Source organism: Hippichthys cyanospilos, chromosome 20 (genome assembly GCF_059441005.1).
Source record: "Hippichthys cyanospilos isolate Australia breed blue-spotted pipefish chromosome 20, RoL_Hcya_1.0, whole genome shotgun sequence".
Classification (NCBI taxonomy): domain Eukaryota; kingdom Metazoa; phylum Chordata; class Actinopteri; order Syngnathiformes; family Syngnathidae; genus Hippichthys; species Hippichthys cyanospilos.
In genome coordinates, this window is record NC_142388.1 from 13,460,722 (window position 1) to 13,478,118 (window position 17,397).

Genomic DNA, 17,397 nt, shown 5'->3' on the forward strand with positions numbered 1-17,397 from the left:
GTTTGCAAAACTTCATATATGGGATGGGAGTCCAATGTGAAACACACCTACAAGCCTATTTTTTATCATAGTACGAGCGCCACCTAGTGGCAGCAAAAAATATAGCAAATCCTTAATGTTTTTATGTACTCTGCTGAGCCCCTTGAAGTGATATATCCCTTAAATGTTTTCTGAAAAGCCAGTGGCCATGCCTTATGCCCCCCACAAATCAGTACAATGTTTCGACAGTGGGTGTGGCCTATATGGCATCGAAAGTCACAAAATTGGAACAATAAAAGCTGCAGTAACTCAACACACATTGTCCCACCTTGTCTAATTTTTACATATTTGGTAATAGTCCTGCACTGAAGTGATCTACAACTACTTTTTCATCATTCATAGTCCTTGTTCATACCCCGACCTGTTCATACCCCAACGTGCACAGGTCTGCGAGGGCCCTTTATAGCTGCTTGCAGCTCTAGTTAGGGCCCGAGCAGCTACCGCTGCGAGAGCCCTCTTGTTTTTCTCCAGATTATTATTATTATTATTATTATTATTATTATTATTTACTGTGCAGCGCTTTTCCATTTTTGAGGGCCTAAACATGCACGAAAAGTCACCAAAATTTGCACATTTGTCGGGCCCGGTGAAAAATTGGATATTTTTGTGTTTCCCAAAACAATGCAAAAAAAATGGCTCTGCAGCGCCACCTAAGGTCGAAAAAGTGCACCTGGTCCCGGCCCGTTTGACCTAGAGCTACGAAAATTTTTAGGCATATGTAGGACCTAGAGACCTACAAAAAAGTCAGCGCGAGCCATGTGCTCAGATGTACAGAAAAAGAGTTATGAATTTTTGAATGTGCATTTTTGGCCCATTTTTGCACGTTTGCAGGTCCCAAACTGCTCCTTGTTTCTCCCAAACGCTTTACTCAATCGCCTTCAAATTTGCTGTGGTCTATATTCACACATAGGGGCACAAGTGGGCAAAATTTGGTGCAGATCCGCTGACATATATGATAGGGGCGTGGCTTCAAATTATGTGTTCAATTTTTCCTTCGCCAAGAGTGACAAAAACCTTAATAACTTTTATGTACTAGCTTAAAAAAATCTAAAACTTCATAGACACATGGAAACTTATGTCTTTAACACCTTTAAAAAGAGTTTTTTTAAATACCTACTAGCGCCGCCTAGTGGTTGATTAAAATGTCATTTTTTACACTTTCATGTATTGTGCTCAGTCTGTTTGAGTAAAACAAATGAAAATTGGTCAGAATATCATTAAGACATGGAATATTAAGGTTTTAAAATTTTACGACTTTTCGATAATGGGCGTAGTCTGCACGCCACCTCAAAGTCAGATGACTCGCCAAAACGAAAAAAGTGGCTGTAATTGGTCCCAAAATGGCCTTATGAGTGGAAAATAGCATCTCACTCCCGGCCCGTTTGACCTAGAGCTCCAAAAATTTGTAGCCTTATGTAGGACCTCGAGCCCTACAAAAAAGTCAGCGCGAGCCCTATGCTCAGATGTACAGAAAGAGAGTTATGAATTTTTGAATGTGCACCTTTAGCCCGTTTTTGCTCATTTGCAGGTCCCGAACTGCTCCTTTTTTCTCCCAAACGCTTGACCCGATCGACTTCAAATTTGCTGTGATGTTTTATCTGACTGTCAGGCACAATTGTTCAAATTTTTGTGATGATCCGCCATCAAATATGTTGGGGGCGGGGCTTTATATTATGCCTTTGATGATTACTTTGCCACATGTGAAACAAACCTTTATAACTCAGCTTTACAAGCTTAGAAAAATCTGAAACTTCACAGACACATGGAGACTCAAGCCCTTAACACAAGTGTGTAAAAAAATCTTCAATTGCTTATAAGGCCATCTAGTGGCAAACAAAAATGTCAGTCTGATGTCTCGCCAAAACGAACAAAGTTGCTGTGTTTGGTCCCAGATGGTCTTATCTTTTCTAAACTTCATATATTTGATGGGTTTCCAATGCGGAATACACCTATCAACGTATTTTTTGTTATAGTGCGAGCGCCACCTAGTGGCAGCCAAAAATAGAGCATTTTTTAAACGTTTTTATGTGTTTAGCTGAGCCCTTTGAAGAAATATTGCTGAAATTAGGTCTGAAAAGCCTCTAGACAGCCCTGCTGACCTCCACCAAATTTTACGAAGTTTCGATAATGGGCGTGGCCTCTACGACCATTTTCATTCCGAAGCTTTATCTGTCCAGTAAAAGTTGCTCTAATTTGACCCAGATGATCTGATCTTCTCACAATTTCACACATTGGATGAAAATATTCTCCTGAACATATCGACAAAAATATATTCCAGTTTAAAGCTAGCGCCACCTAGTGGCTGCAAAAAATGTCATTAGTCGAAAGATTACAGTCAATCCTGTTTGGTTTGACCTACAGCTATGAAACTTTGTAGGCAAATGAAGGACTGCAAGACCTACAAAAAAGTCAATAGAAGTGATGTGCTAGGATGTACAGAAAAATTGTTAAGAATTTTTTTAATGTGCAGTTTTGTCCCATTCTTAGACATTAGCTGGTCTCAAACTAGTGCCTTTTTCTCTTAAACGATTCACCCCATTACCTTCAACTTTGGCATGAATCATTATCCAACTGAGGGGCACACATAGTCCAAATATCATGAAGATCTCTTGACAGAAAAGATGGGGGCGGAGCTTCAAATTATGTTTAATACTTCCTTCGCCAAGAGTGACAAAAATGTTAATAACTCAGCTATGACAGCTTCAAACCATCTGAAACTTTCCTGGGACTTTAAAAGTCATGCAATAATACAGCTATGTGATAAACTTTCAAATCATTTACAGCGCCACCCAGTGGCGGACAAAAATCTCATTTTTTATACTTTTATGTACTGTGAAATGCCTGTTTGACTAAATGAACTCAAAAATGGTCAGAAAAGCTAGGACACATTGGAACATTAAGGTTCTCAACTTTTATGACTTTTCATTAAAGGGCGTGGCCTCTATGCAAACTCAAAGTCTGATGTCTCCCCAAAACGGTGAAAGTTGCTGTAATTGGACCTAGATGATCTGATGTTTGCAAAACTTCATATATGGGATGGGAGTCCAATGTGAAACACACCTACAAGCCTATTTTTTATCATAGTACGAGCGCCACCTAGTGGCAGCAAAAAATTTAGCAAATCCTTAATGTTTTTATGTACTCTGCTGAGCCCCTTGAAGTGATATCCCTTAAATGTTTTCTGAAAAGCCAGTGGCCATGCCTTATGCCCTCCACAAATCAGTACGATGTTTCGACAGTGGGTGTGGCCTATATGGCATTGAAAGTCACAAAATTGGAACAATAAAAGCTGCAGTAACTCCACCCACATTGTCCCACCTTGTCTAAATTTTACATATTTGGTAAGAGTCCTGCACTGAAGTCATCTACAACTACTATTTCATCGTTCATAGTCCTTGTTCATACCCCGACCTGTTCATACCCCAACGTGCACAGGTCTGCGAGGGCCCTTTATAGCTGCTTGCAGCTCTAGTTATTATTATTATTATTATTTACTGTGCAGCGCTTTTCCATTTTTGAGGGCCTAAACATGCACGAAAAGTCACCAAAATTTGCACATTTGTCGGGCCCGGTGAAAAATTGGATATTTTTGTGTTTCCCAAAACAATGCAAAAACAATGGCTCTGCAGCGCCACCTAAGGTCGAAAAAGTGCACCTGGTCCCGGCCCGTTTGACCTAGAGCTACGAAAATTTTTAGGCATATGTAGGACCTAGAGACCTACAAAAAAGTCAGCGCGAGCCATGTGCTCAAATGTACAGAAAAAGAGTTATGAATTTTTGAATGTGCATTTTTGGCCCATTTTTGCACGTTTGTAGGTCCCAAACTGCTCCTTGTTTCTCCTAAACGCTTTACTCAATCACCTTCAAATTTGCTGTGGTCCATATTCACACGTAGGGGCACAAGTGGGCAAAATTTGGTGCAGATCTGCTGGCATATATGATAGGGGCGTGGCTTCAAATTATGTGTTCAATTTTTCCTTCGCCAAGAGGGACAAAAACCTTAATAACTTTGATGTACTAGCTTAAAAAAATCTAAAACTTCATAGACACATGGAAACTTATGTCTTTAACACCTTTCAAAAACGTTTTTTTAAATACCTACTAGCGCCGCCTAGTGGTTGATTAAAATGTCATTTTTTACACTTTCATGTATTGTGCTCAGTCTGTTTGAGTAAAACAAATGAAAATTGGTCAGAATATCAATAAGACATGGAATATTAAGGTTTTAAAATTTTACGACTTTTCGATAATGGGCGTAGTCTGCACGCCACCTCAAAGTCAGATGACTCGCCAAAACGAAAAAAGTGGCTGTAATTGGCCCCAAAATGGCCTTATGAGTGGAAAATAGCCTCTCACTCCCGGCCCGTTTGACCTAGAGCTCCAAAAATTTGTAGTCTTATGTAGGACCTCGAGCCCTACAAAAAAGTCAGCGCGGGCCATATGCTCAGATGTACAGAAAGAGAGTTATGAATTTTTGAATGTGCACTTTTGGCCCGTTTTTGCTCATTTGCAGGTCCCGAACTGCTCCTTTTTTCTCCCAAACGCTTGACCCGATCGACTTCAAATTTGCTGTGATGTTTTATCTGACTGTCAGGCACAATTGTTCAAATTTTCGGGATGATCCGCCATCAAATATGTTGGGGGCGGGGCTTCATATTATGCCTTTGATGATTACTTTGCCACATGTGAAACAAACCTTTATAACTCAGCTTTACAAGCTTAGAAAAATCTGAAACTTCACATACACATGAAGACTTAAGCCCTTAACACAAGTGTTTAAAAAAATCTTCAATTGCTTATAAGGCCATCTAGTGGTAAACAAAAATGTCAGTCTGATGTCTCGCCAAAACGAACAAAGTTGCTGTGTTTGGTCCCAGATGGTCTTATTTTTTCTAAACTTCATATATTTGATGGGTTTCCAATGCGGAATACACCTATCAACGTATTTTTTGTTATAGTGCGAGCGCCACCTAGTGGCAGCCAAAAATATAGCATTTTTTAAACGTTTTTATGTGTTTAGCTGAGCCCTTTGATGTAATATCGCTGAAATTAAGTCTGCAAAGCCTCTAGACAGCTCTGCTGACCTCCACCAAATTTTACGAAGTTTCGATAATGGGCGTGGTCTCTACGACCATTTTCATTCCGAAGCTTTATCTGTCCAGTAAAAGTTGCTGTAATTTGACCCAGATGATCTGATCTTCTCACAATTTCACACATTGGATGATAATATTCTTCTGAACATATCGACACAAATATATTCCAGTTTAAAGCTAGCGCCACCTAGTGGCTGCAAAAAATGTCATTAGTCGAAAGATTACAGTCAATCCTGTTTGGTTTGACCTACAGCTATGAAACTTTGTAGGCAAATGAAGGACTGCAAGACCTACAAAAAAGTCAATAGAAGTGATGTGCTAAGATGTACAGAAAAATTGTTATGAATTTTTTTAATGTGCAGTTTTGTCCCATTCTTAGACATTAGCTCGTCTCAAACTAGTGCCTTTTTCTCTTAAACGATTCACCCCATTACCTTCAACTTTGGCATGAATCATTATCCAACTGAGGGGCACACATAGGCCAAATATCGTGAAGATCTCTTGACATAAAAGATGGGGGCGGAGCTTCAAATTATGTTTAATATTTCCTTCGCCAAGAGTGACAAAAATATTATTAACTCAGCTATGACAGCTTCAAACCATCTGAAACTTTCCTGGGCCTTTAAAAGTAATGCAATAATACAGCTATGTGATAAACTTTCAAATCATTTACAGCGCCACCCAGTGGCGGACAAAAATCTCATTTTTTATACTTTTATGTACTCTGAAATGCCTGTTTGACTAAATGACCTCAAAAATGGTCAGAAAAGCTATGACACATTGGAACATTAAGGTTCTCAACTTTTATGACTTTTCATTAAAGGGCGTGGCCTCTATGCCAACTCAAAATCCGATGTCTCGCGAAAACGGTAAAAGTTGCTGTAATTGGACCTAGACGATCATATATTTTTAAAAATTCATATATGGGATGGGAGTCCAATGTGAAACACACCTACAGGCCTATTTTTTAATCATAGTACGAGCGCCACCTAGTGGCAGCAAAAAATATAGCAATTCCTTAATGTTTTTATGTACTCTGCTGAGCCCCTTGAAGTGACATCCCTTAAATGTTTTTTGAAAAGCCAGTGGCCATGCCTTATGCCCTCCGCAAATCAGTACGATGTTTCGACAGTGAATGTGGCCTATATCGCATTGAAAGTCACAAAATTGGAACAATAAAAGCTGCAGTAACTCCACCCACATTGTCCCACCTTGTCTAAATTTTACATATTTGGTAAGAGTCCTGCACTGAAGTCATCTACAACTACTTTTTCATCGTTCATAGTCCTTGTTCATACCCCGACCTGTTAATACCCCAACGTGCACAGGTCTGCGAGGGCCCTTTATAGCTGCTTGCAGCTCTAGTTATTATTATTATTAGGGCCCGAGCAGCTACCGCTGCGAGAGCCCTCTTGTTTTTCTCCAGATTATTATTATTATTATTATTATTATTATTATTATTATTATTATTATTATTATTTACTGTGCAGCGCTTTTCCAATTTTGAGGGCCTAAACATGCACGAAAAGTCATCAAAATTTGCACATTTGTCGGGCCCGGTGAAAAATTGGATAATTTTGTGTTTCCCAAAACAATGCAAAAAAAATGGCTCTGCAGCGCCACCTAAGGTTGAAAAAGTGCACCTGGTCCCGGCCCGTTTGACCTAGAGCTACGAAAATTTTTAGGCATATGTAGGACCTAGAGACCTACAAAAAAGTCAGCGCGAGCCATGTGCTCAGATGTACAGAAAAAGAGTTATGATTTTTTGAATGTGCATTTTTGGCCCATTTTTGCACGTTTGCAGGTCCCAAACTGCTCTTTGTTTCTCCTAAACGCTTTACTCAATCACCTTCAAATTTGCTGTGGTCAATATTCACACATAGGGGCACAAGTGGGCAAAATTTGGTGCAGATCCGCTGACATATATGATAGGGGCGTGGCTTCAAATTATGTGTTCAATTTTTCCTTCGCCAAGAGTGACATAAACCTTAATAACTTTGATGTACTAGCTTAAAAAAATCTAAAACTTCATAGACACATGGAAACTTATGTCTTTAACACCTTTGAAAAAAGTTTTTTTAAATACCTACTAGCGCCACTTAGTGGTTGATTAAAATGTCATTTTTTACACTTTCATGTATTGTGCTCAGTCTGTTTGAGTAAAACAAATGAAAATTGGTCAGAATATCATTAAGACATGGAATATTAAGGTTTTAAAATTTTACGACTTTTCGATAATGGGCATAGTCTGCACGCCACCTCAAAGTCAGATGACTCGCCAAAACGAAAAAAGTGGCTGAAATTGGCCCCAAAATGGCCTTATGAGTGGAAAATAGCCTCTCACTCCCGGCCCGTTTGACCTAAAGCTACAAAAATTTGTAGCCTTATGTAGGACCTCGAGCCCTACAAAAAAGTCAGCGCGAGCCATATGCTCAGATGTACAGAAAGAGAGTTATGAATTTTTGAATGTGCACTTTTGGCCCGTTTTTGCTCATTTGCAGGTCCCGAACTGCTCCTTTTTTCTCCCAAACGCTTGACCCGATCGACTTCAAATTTGCTGTGATGTTTTATCTGACTGTGAGGCACAATTGTTCAAATTTTTGTGACGATCTGCCAACAAATATGTTGGGGGCGGGGCTTTATATTATGCCTTTGATGATTACTTTGCCACATGTGAAACAAACCTTTATAACTCAGCTTTACAAGCTTAGAAAAATCTGAAACTTCACAGACACATGGAGACTCAAGCCCTTAACACAAGTGGTTAAACAAATCTTCAATTGCTTGTGAGGCCATCTAGTGGCAAACAAAAATGTCAGTCTGATGTCTCGCCAAAACGAACAAAGTTGCTGTGTTTGGTCCCAGATAGTCTTATCTTTTCTAAACATTACATATTTGATGGATTTCCAATGCAGATTACACCTATCAACGTATTTTTTGCTATAGTGCGAGCGCCACCTAGTGGCAGCCAAAAAAATAGCATTTTTGAAACATTTTTACGTGTTTAGCTAAGCCCTTTGAAGTAATATCGCTGAAATTAAGTGTGACAAGCCTCTAGACAGCCCTGCTGACCTCCACCAAATTTTACGAATTTTCGATGATGGGCGTGGCCTTTACGTCCATTTTCATTCCAAAAATTTAACGGACCAGTAAAAGCTGCTGTAATTTGACCCAGATGATCTGATCTTCTCACAATTTCACACATTGGATGAAAATCTGTTCTTGAAGACATCGACAAACATATATTCCAGTTTAAAGCTAGCGCCACCTAGTGGCTGCAAAAAATGTCATTAGTCGAAAGATTGGAGTTATTCCTGTTTGGTTTGACCTAACACTATAAAAGTTTTTAGGCATATGTAGGATTGTAAGACCTACAAAAAAGTCAATAGGAGTGATGTGCTAAGATGTACAGAATAATTTTTATGATTTTTTTTTATGTGCAATTTTGCCCCATTCTTAGACATTAGCCGGTCTAAATCTAGTGCCTTTTTCTCTTAAACGGTTCACCCGATTAACTTCTACGTTGGCATGGACTATTAGCAGATATAGCGGCACAAATCTCCCAAAAATTGTGAAGATCCCATGACTTGTAAGATGTGGGCGGAGCTTCAAATTGTTTTGAATATTTTCTTCGCCAAGAGTGACAAAAACCTTAATAACTCAGCTGTTTCAGCTTCAAATCATGTGAAACACTTGCAGGGAGTTTAAAAGTCATGCCCTAATACAGCTATGTGATAAACATCCAAATCATTTACAGCGTCACCTAGTGGCGGACAAAAATCTAATTTTTTACACTCTCATGTACTGTGCAATGTCTGTTTGACTACATGTACTAAAAAATGGTCAGAAAAGCTATGACACAGTGGAGAATGAAGGTTCTCAACTTTTATGATTTTTCAATCAAAGGGGTGGCCTGTATGCCAGCTCAAAGTCCGATTTCTCACCAAAACGGTAAAAGTTGCTGTAATTGGACCTAGATGATCTGATTTTTGCAAAACTTCATATATGGGATGGGAGTCCAATGTGAAACACACCTACAAGCCTATTTTTTATCATAGTACGAGCGCCACCTAGTGGCAGCAAAAAATATAGCAAATCCTTAATGTTTTTATGTACTCTGCTGAGCCCCTTGAAGTGATATCCCTTAAATGTTTTCTGAAAAGCCAGAGGCCATGCCTTATGCCCTCCACAAATCAGTACAATGTTTCGACAGTGGGTGTGGCCTATATGGCATTGAAAGTCACAAAATTGGAACAATAAAAGCTGCAGTAACTCCACCCACATTGTCCCACCTTGTCTAAATTTTACATATTTGGTAATAGTCCTGCACTGAAGTGATCTACAACTAATTTTTCATCATTCATAGTCCTTGTTCATACCCCGACCTGTTCATACCCCAACGTGCACAGGTCTGCGAGGGCCCTTTATAGCTGCTTGCAGCTCTAGTTATTATTATTATTATTATTTACTGTGCAGCGCTTTTCCATTTTTGAGGGCCTAAACATGCACGAAAAGTCACCAAAATTTGCACATTTGTCGGGCCCGGTGAAAAATTGGATATTTTTGTGTTTCCCAAAACAATGCAAAAAAAATGGCTCTGCAGCGCCACCTAAGGTTGAAAAAGTGCACCTGGTCCCGGCCCGTTTGACCTAGAGCTACGAAAATTTTTAGGCATATGTAGGACCTAGAGACCTACAAAAAAGTCAGCGTGAGCCATGTGCTCAGATGTACAGAAAAAGAGTTATGAATTTTTGAATGTGCATTTTTGGCCCATTTTTGCACGTTTGCAGGTCCCAAACTGCTCCTTGTTTCTCCTAAACGCTTTACTCAATCGCCTTCAAATTTCCTGTGGTCCATATTCACACATAGGGGCACAAGTGGGCAAAATTTGGTGCAGATCCGCTGAGATATATGATAGGGGCGTGGCTTCAAATTATGTGTTCAAATTTTCCTTCGCCAAGAGGGACAAAAACCTTAATAACTTTGATGTACTAGCTTAAAAAAATCTAAAACTTCATAGACACATGGAAACTTATGTCTTTAACACCTTTAAAAAAAGTTTTTTTAAATACCTACTAGCGCCGCCTAGTGGTTGATTAAAATGTCATTTTTTACAATTTCATGTATTGTGCTCAGTCTGTTTGAGTAAAACAAATGAAAATTGGTCAGAATATCATTAAGACATGGAATATTAAGGTTTTAAAATTTTACGACTTTTCGATAATGGGCGTAGTCTGCACGCCACCTCAAAGTCAGATGACTCGCCAAAACGAAAAAAGTGGCTGTAATTGGCCCCAAAATGGCCTTATGAGTGGAAAATAGCCTCTCACTCCCGGCCCGTTTGACCTAGAGATCCAAAAATTTGTAGCCTTATGTAGGACCTTGAGCCCTACAAAAAAGTCAGCGCGAGCCATGTGCTCAGATGTACAGAAAGAGAGTTATGAATTTTTGAATGTGCACTTTTGGCCCGTTTTTGCTCATTTGCAGGTCCCGAACTGCTCCTTTTTTCTCCCAAACGCTTGACCCGATCGACTTCAAATTTGCTGTGATGTTTTATCTGACTGTGAGGCACAATTGTTCAAATTTTTGTGATGATCCGCCATCAAATATGTTGGGGGCGGGGCTTTATATTATGCCTTTGATGATTACTTTGCCACATGTGAAACAAACCTTTATAACTCAGCTTTACAAGCTTGGAAAAATCTGAAACTTCACAGACACATGGAGACTCAAGCCCTTAACACAAGTGTTTCAAAAACATCTTCAATTGCTTATAAGGCCATCTAGTGGCAAACAAAAATGTCAGTCTGATGTCTCGCCAAAACGAACAAAGTTGCTGTGTTTGGTCCCAGATAGTCTTATCTTTTCTAAACTTCGTATATTTGATGGGTTTCCAATGCGGAATACACCTATCAACGTATTTTTTGTTATAGTGCGAGCGCCACCTAGTGGCAGCCAAAAATATAGCATTTTTTAAACGTTTTTATGTGCTTAGCTGAGCCCTTTGAAGTAATATCGCTGAAATTAAGTCTGAAAAGCCTCTAGACAGCCTTGCTGACCTCCACCAAATTTTACGAAGTTTCGATAATGGGCGTGGCCTCTACGACCATTTTCATTCCGAAACTTTATCTGTCCAGTAAAAGTTGCTGTAATTTGACCCAGATGATCTGATCTGCTCACAATTTCACACATTGGATGAAAATATTCTCCTGAACATATCGACAAAAATATATTCCAGTTTAAAGCTAGCGCCACCTAGTGGCTGCAAAAAATGTCATTAGTCGAAAGATTATAGTCAATCCTGTTTGGTTTGACCTACAGCTATGAAAATTTGTAGGCAAATGAAGGACTGCAAGGCCTACAAAAAAGTCAATAGAAGTGATGTGCTAGGATGTACAGAAAAATTGTTATGATTTTTTTTAATGTGCAGTTTTGTCCCATTCTTAGACATTAGCTGGTCTCAAACTAGTGCCTTTTTCTCTTAAACGATTCACCCCATTACCTTCAACTTTGGCATGAATAATTATCCAACTGAGGGGCACACATAGTCCCAATATCGTGAAGATCTCTTGACATAAAAGATGGGGGCGGAGGTTCAAATTATGTTTAATACTTCCTTTGCCAAGAGTGACAAAAATCTTAATAACTCAGCTATGACAGCTTCAAACCATCTGAAACTTTCCTGGCCCTTTAAAAGTAATGCAATAATTTAGCTATGTGATAAACTTTCAAATCATTTACAGCGCCACGCAGTGGCGGACAAAAATCTCATTTTTTATACTTTTATGTACTGTGAAATGCCTGTTTGACTAAATGAACTAAAAAATGGTCAGAAAAGCTATGACACATTGGAACATTAAGGTTCTCAACTTTTATGACTTTTCAATAAAGGCCGTTGCCTCTATGCCAACTCAAAATCCCATGTCTCGCGAAAACGGTAAAAGTTGCTGTAATTGGACCTAGACGATCTGGTATTTTTTAAACTTCGTATATGGGATGGGAGTCCAATGTGAAACACACCTACAAGTCTGATTTTTATCATAGTACGAGCGCCACCTAGTGGCAGCAAAAAATATAGCAAATCCTTAATGTTTTTATGTACTCTGCTGAGCCCCTTGAAGTGATATCCCTTAAATGTTTTCTGAAAAGCCAGTGGCCATGCCTTATGCCCTCCACAAATCAGTACGATGTTTCGACAGTGGGTGTGGCCTATATGGCATTGAAAGTCACAAAATTGGAACAATAAAAGCTGCAGTTACTCCACCCACATTGTCCCACCTTGTCTAAATTTTACATATTTGGTAAGAGTCCTGCACTGAAGGGATCTACAACTAATTTTTCATCATTCATAGTCCTTGTTCATACCCCGACCTGTTCATACCCCAACGTGCACAGGTCTGCGAGGGCCCTTTATAGCTGCTTGCAGCTCTAGTTCTATTTGTTTTTTCTGTTTTTGTACTCACACTTACAAATAACACCATGTCTGTGGTTCTTTAATTACACTGCATTTGAAATACAACACACTAATATAAGATGAACACTCTAACTAAGCCATGTTTATTATCCCACATCTGAGGGAATGCAGACGACGAGAATGCAATTAACACTTTTTTCTAGTCCGCTGTTCGTTAGGTGCTGGTCAACTTCTACACTCATTCTATTTGTTTTTTCTGTTTTTGTGCTTACAATTAATACTTTGTCTGCGGTTCTGCAGTTGCACTGCAATTGAAACACAAGTCAGTATTAGAAGTGTAACACAAAAACAAAGCTAGTAAAACCCTAATGTAAACATTAGGGTTTAATGTAAACAAAGTATGTAAACAAGAAATGTAAACAAGGGGCTCTTGTTTACAATTCACCATCATGTTTAATGCAGGGAATGAGATTGCAATCAGCAATCATGTCCACTGGATTGCATTATCATGCAACATATGATATTCAACGAACGCCAGTTTCTGTTCTCCTTATAACTGCGTGCCAAACAACTATAGAAGACAATTTCATTAACATTTGTCTAAATTTGTCTAAATGTTATGTCAATTGCACTATAAGTAAACAAAGTATTACTGAGATCGAATTAATACAAAATACAAAAAAAAAAAAAAAACTCTTTAATTAGGGTAATTTAAAAAAAATATCCTGGCCAAGAACCAATCAGAAAAATGCCAATTGAGTGCAGGCCATTGGTTGCTTGAAAGAGTGACCGCCTGCAGTGCAAACACATCCCAGACTGCTGTATTAGGAAGACATTTCTTCAATGCGTATTTAAAACAAAATAACACAAAACATCTATAAATCTGTAGTATAAAGATGCAGCAACATAGTAGATAATCGTACAAGTCAGTTAAATTATAATTAAGTAAGCAAAAAAGGGCGTGGTGCACTGATGGACATAAGGAAATTGTACCTTGGACATTTTGAATTCACCGATTTTTGGGGAGCATTCCTGTCATTCGTTGGCTAAACAGGCGTCCGTTGGTGACGGACTGACGGACAGTCCGTCAGTGCTGACGAACTTCCCATCTCTGATTATAAATATGTATAATTTCATTGTTGTGACTGGTTTGTTTTCATAAAAGAATCCTGAGTTTTGATTTTGAAGCGTACACAATAAATTATAACTTCTCTAAATTACACAAGCCAATAAATTAGCTTTGCTCATATATATATATATATATATATATATATATATATATATATTTTTTTTTTTTTTTGTAAATTCACATTTTGTAGCAAGCAAAGTGTATTTTCATGTCTATGAGCAAAGCTAATTTATTGGCTTGTGTAATTTAGAGAAGTTATAATTTATTGTGTAGCTTCAAAATCAAAACTCAGGATTCTTTTATGAAAACAAACCAGTCACAACAATGAAATTATACATATTTGTGAAAAGTGTATATATATATATATATATATATATATATATATATATATATATATATATATATATATATATATATATATATATATATACGTACAGTGGGACCCCGGTTTACGAACTCCCTCTTTTACGAACTTTTCGTCTTACGAACGTGGTCCGCGGCGTTTTTTGTCCCCCTCTAACGCACAAACCTTTCGTCTTACGAACAATCAAACATGCCGGTCAATGTGTTCGCACAATTATTTTCGAGTTGCTGCATCAACGAAATCAATTGTTCACGCTTGTCAAGCTAACGTTGAACACTATTGCTCTTACAATGTCACAGTCACTGTCTCAGTCACGGTGTCAGTCACGGAGTCAGTCACGGAGATGCCGATATGCTATTGGTCGATTAAGGTCACAGTCCCGGTCTCACTCATGGAGATGCGGATATGCTATTGGCCGTCATCACGTCAATCACAGAAATGCCGATATGCTATTGGCCGAACGACTTCATCTAGCTTGATGGCACAGCTGGTCGGGATGGAAGGAAGGAGAGAAAATGAGTCAAAAACGGAAGGAAGGAATGTTGTGAAGACTTTGCAAACTTTATCTGTTAGACATGGCTTCTAAACTTGCTAGTGGCGGTAAAGGAAGAAGTAAGAGGCTGATGACAATAGAAACCAAGCAGGAGATAATAAAAAAATACGAAGGAGGCGCATGCATAGTTAACCTTGCTCGTGAGTCTGGCCGTAACCGCTCGGCAATCTTCTAAGGGCAAGACTTTCCTTGTAATGGGACGGACCTCGGTCAACAACAAAATGGAGAGGCTTCTTCCATTATGGATTAAAGAGAAGGAAATCGCCGGTGATATGTTCTAGTTTGAGAAAAGTTCCCGTTTAAGAAAATAAATAAATAAATTCTGCGGGTTGGTCTCTGCTCCCCTCCGCCTCCACCCAGCTCAAGTCACGTCGCCCCAAAGGTAAATATCATGTTTCCTTTGTATATTTATGTTATTTAATTTAACTGTACAGTAGATTATGTAACTAATTTTTAATATGTGTATAAAGTTGTGATGTTTTTACCTAAGGTTTTTGAACGCGTTGCACACATTCACTAATTAACATAGGTTTGGATTGCCTGTCATACGAGCAATTCGAGTTACGAGCGTAGCCCCTGAACGGATTAAGTTCGCAACACGGGGGCCCACTGTGTATATATATATATATATATATATATATATATATATATATATATATATATATATATATATATATACATATACAGTGGTACCTCGGTACTCGACCATAATCCGTTCTGAGGTGGTGGTCGAGCACCGATTTGTTCGAACACCGAAAGCAATTTTCCCATAAGAAATAATGGAAAGTATGTGTGCACAAGTAAATGTGCACAAGCAGTACATGATAAAGATAAAGATAAATAAAGCATTATAAACCATTTTGTATAATTTACTTATGTTTTGGAGAGTGGTTGATGGCATACAGGAATGGATGTGGAGAGGACGGGAGGGAGTTACTCCTTCCATGATGACGCTAGCTAACTGCGACGCGAGGTACACCGCGTTCATATTTTGCTATAATTTCCTTCTTCGGTTCAATAGTGGTCCTCATTGTTTTCCTCTTTGCCTTCCCCTTATCACTGTCTTTCTTTGGACCCATTATTAAGGGCTAGAGCAACACGAAAAAGTTTAAATCCGGGAAGAAATACTCGAACAAACGTCTTACTCCGCTGGCGGTCTGAGTTGAACTGGCGCTTACCCGCTGGCCGAGAAGGGCCGAGGAGCGCGTTCGGGTCGGGTCGGCTCGGCTCGGCTCGGCTCGGCTAGGCTCGGCTAGTCGAGCACCAAAAATCTGTTTGAGGTCCGATGCATTATCTACTTGAATTTTTTGGTCGAGCACCGATTTGGTCGAGTATAGAGGCGGTCGAGTACCAAGGTACCACTGTATATATATAATATATATATATATATATATATATATATATATATATATATATATATATATATATATATATATCGCCACAGTGAATCCATTGAAGCCTGTCTTCTGCATCCATCTTCCCTCACTCCAATGGTCATTCTCTAGACCTGCTGCCTGGCATCCCAAATCCAGCATCCAACAACCTATGTATTCACTATCTCATCTCTGGACATGCCCGAAGCACCTCAGTCTGGCCTTCCTGACTTTATCTCCCCAAACTCCAACATGTGCTGTCTCTCTGATGTATCAATTTCTGATGCTATCCATCTTGGTCACTTCATGAGCATCTTCAACTATGCTGCCTCCAGCTCTGCTTCCTGTCTTTTCCTCAATGACACTGTCTCCAGGCCAAACAACGTCACTGGTCTCACCACAGTCCCGTACACCTTTCCTTTTAATTTAGCTGAAATTCTTGTATCACACATCACACCTGCCACTTTTCTCCACCCGTTTCAGCCTGCCTGCACATGCTTCTTCAATTCTTTTCCACACTCTCCATTGCTCTGGACTGCTGATCCTAAATACTTAAAATCCTCCATATGTATTTATTTATTGTTTTATTTTATTTGAATGTATTCTTTGAATTTATTTATTTATAAATACATATAAGGACCATGCTAGGGTTAATGTTAGAATAAATGTTTGTCGTTTATTAAATGATCAAGGTTGCTTGAACCTAACAGTTAAAACTTCATGTCCACAGGGCTAAACCCCACCCACAAAAAAAAAAAAAAAACAAGACATTCATCTATTAAATACCTCTCAACTGGGTTCATGTCTCAGGGCAAGCATTAGCAGGGAGGTCCAGACTTTCCACTCCCCAGCCACTTTATCCAGCTCTTCCGGGGAGAACCCCCAGGCATTCCCAGACTAGTCGGGAAACATAGCTTCTTGAGTGTGTCTTGGGTCATCCCCAAGGGCTCCTCCTAGTGGGACTTGCCAGAAACACCTCTCCAGGGAGGCGTTTAGGAGGCATCCTAAGCAAACGCCCGAGCCACCTCAGTTGGCTCCTCTTGACGTGGAAGTACAGTGGCCTGACATGCATGTAAGTCGATGGTTTGTACATGTGTGATAAAACATCTCGTGTAGCAAGACATGCTCCAAGATATTTTGTAATTAACAAGTAAAGTTATCTGTGCTGGAACCTGAGCAGGCTGTTCTGGGTTGGCCTTCCAACGGCAAAATTTTAGAAGGCATTCCTTCTCAAAGCAATCTTCTCACAATAAAAACATTGTTTTCATTGCAATCAGTGCATTCGTTCTCACAAAAAAGCAGTACTTTATTCCAAGCATTATATTGGTCATAGCAAATGTATAGTTGCTATTTTTACAATTATTAAGCCAAGTTATGAAAAAGAAGTGCTCCACAAATTTAAAAAGGTGTCCTCAAATGAAGTGATACATTT

General features: G+C 39.1%; 1 pseudogene; it reads left to right on the plus strand.

The window, feature by feature from the left end:
• LOC148407468 (uncharacterized) overlaps positions 1-16,866 on the plus strand; it is a 34,471-nt pseudogene extending 17,605 nt beyond the window's left edge.
• The last annotated feature ends 531 nt before the right edge of the window (positions 16,867-17,397 follow it).